Genomic DNA, 2,552 nt, shown 5'->3' on the forward strand with positions numbered 1-2,552 from the left:
ACTCAGAAATCCGCCTGCCTCCGCCTCCCAAGTGCTGGGATTAAAGGCATGCGCCACCACCGCCCGGCTCTTTCTTTTTTTTTTAGATGTGGGATCAGATCACAGTCTCCCCATGCTGAGGAATGTTAGATTTATATGTTAGATGTTCCTCCAGGAATATCTTGAACATATACTCTGCAAGAGAGACACAAAGCACAGATGTTAAAGGAGTCAAAGTGATAGATAAACAGAATACTTTACATGGAGAAACCATTCAAATTTAAATATTAAATTAGTCATAGATAATTGCTTAGCCATAGTACCAATAACATCAAAACTGTGGGTTTGTAGCATTCCTGCATACTTGAGATTAAATCAATACTTCCCCAGAGCACACTTTGTGCAGGGGAACCCAAACTCAGCCCTTCATATTACACAGGTGAAGACTCTTAGAGAGAAACAATTGACAATTCTGAACATACTCAGAGGCACACTTCACAGAGTAGAACTGTTATCTGTCACTCAAAGTTAGGCAATGTCTCCTACATGCACCCCATCTAGTGATTCCATTGCTGACACTTATATAAAATCTAAAGAAATAACTGGAAACTGATTAGAGGAAAGAGAAAGATTGGAGAAGATCTGTTGTGTGTTCTATCTTCATTTTAAGTGAAGCTGTAAAGAGGCTTTGTGTCACCGAATGAAATGATATTTAACTAGGTAACATGAGAGAACACATAAAATCTCGAGAATAGAGGATGAAGAAAAAAATCTCACAACTCTAAGTTATATTAAACCCATAAGCAGCATTGCGTCTGGTGACACAATTATGTAACTCTGAAGTTGAAGGAGCAGATAGCTAGTTCAAGGTCAGCATAAGCTACAGAAGTGAGTCTACATTACTACACAACAGCCACAACCCAAACATAAAAATAAGAATAAGAATGTTTTTAGAAATCACCAAAAAGGCTGGGTGTTGGTGGCATATACATTTAATCCTAGCATTCAGAAGGCAAATGCAGGGGAATCACACACAATTACATATATTACCAAACCAAACCAAACAAAAAATCCCCAAATATACACCTAGAAAATATATACAGGAAAGGATTAATCTGCTCTCATGTTACTGAGCGAATAGAATAAAACTTACAGTGAGATTAGAACAGTGCCAGCTGAGAGTGAGAAAGGCAAACACTAGGAGCATTGTGCAGGGGAAGTATGGAGATATTTCATCCATAACACCAGGGAGAATAGGCCTAGAGCCACAGACAACTTATGAGAGCTTCCACAGTCCCCCATCCTAATGCAGAGAAGGTAAAAATCATAAAACAGGTAAAGATCAAGTATTTCTGACATTAAGAATGACTTAAGTTTTGACTGACCATTTGGTGTGACCTTTTTATTCCTCTGGCAGATGTGTCAGAGAAATTTATGAGAAAATTTTGATCCCAGCTTGCTCTACCATCAGTGCAGTGTTATCTAGACTGCAATACAATAAAGTCAAGAGACAGAGAAAAATTTCCATCATGGATATCATGTTGTGGGCTCCCCAATAGCCTGTTATCGTGTACAGACTTTAAATTTACAGTCAGCAAAGATGGGTTAAAGGCACCAGTAAGACAAGTATGTTTAGATCTCCACAGGCATAGCATCCTGTTGTGCCATGTCCATCTGCATAAGTGCCCTGCACCCAAGTACAGATTCAAGAGGTGTTCAGGTCCCAGGCAGGCTGTGGGGCAAGGAACTCAGGGGCTTCAGGGAGGTTTTCAGCATCTGCAGAAGAGACACTGAGCTCTGACAGCACCTCAGTGCAGGAGACTGTGTTTTGCAGAATGAGGGGATTTCGTTATAAGATATGTATTTCTGTGATTTAGAATCTCCAAATTCTCTAACCTTAATTTTAGGCCTATTTTACTCTTTTGAATTTAATGACTCTGAGTAGCTGTGCCCATGTTTGGGTTACAAATATATCTTCTGAGAATTGATGGTTTCATTTCCAACTTTAACTATAAATTTTGTTTGCATCTGTGACTGTCATATGACAAATACAAGTATTGTAAGTGACTTCTGTAGTTTTAGTTTTTAAATTACTTCAGGATCCTTAGAGGTGGGTTGCACCCCCACTCTCTCATTTTAGAGAGTATTCTTTAATTGCTTCAAAGTACCTACCAGTATTTCCTAGTTACTTCTTCATCTCCCTATTAACTCTCAGAGATTAAAAACTGGTGTTGGTCCTTGCCCCCTACTTTATAAATTAAGAAATGTCAGCAGAGGGACCATGAAGGTGAGGAAGCAGGCGATGAAACACTGCACACACAGTGGATGTGGTGTCCTCCCTAGATGCTGAGGCACCAGGAACTGATGAGTTCCAGAGAACTCATGGGAGAAACCATCTTTGTGTTCTGTTAATTGAAATAAATATCCCTTCCAATTCCTCTGCTGGTGGACATGCACGACCTCCCTACGTTGCAGCAGCTCTTGAGGCATGTTGTCTTATTCCTGTCCTTTGCTTTGTGTTTGGCTTCATATTTTTTTCAAACTTCATCCTTTTTTTTTTTTTTTTTTTTTTT

The sequence above is a fragment of the Mastomys coucha genome, unplaced genomic scaffold (genome assembly GCF_008632895.1).
Source record: "Mastomys coucha isolate ucsf_1 unplaced genomic scaffold, UCSF_Mcou_1 pScaffold20, whole genome shotgun sequence".
Lineage (NCBI taxonomy): Eukaryota > Metazoa > Chordata > Mammalia > Rodentia > Muridae > Mastomys > Mastomys coucha.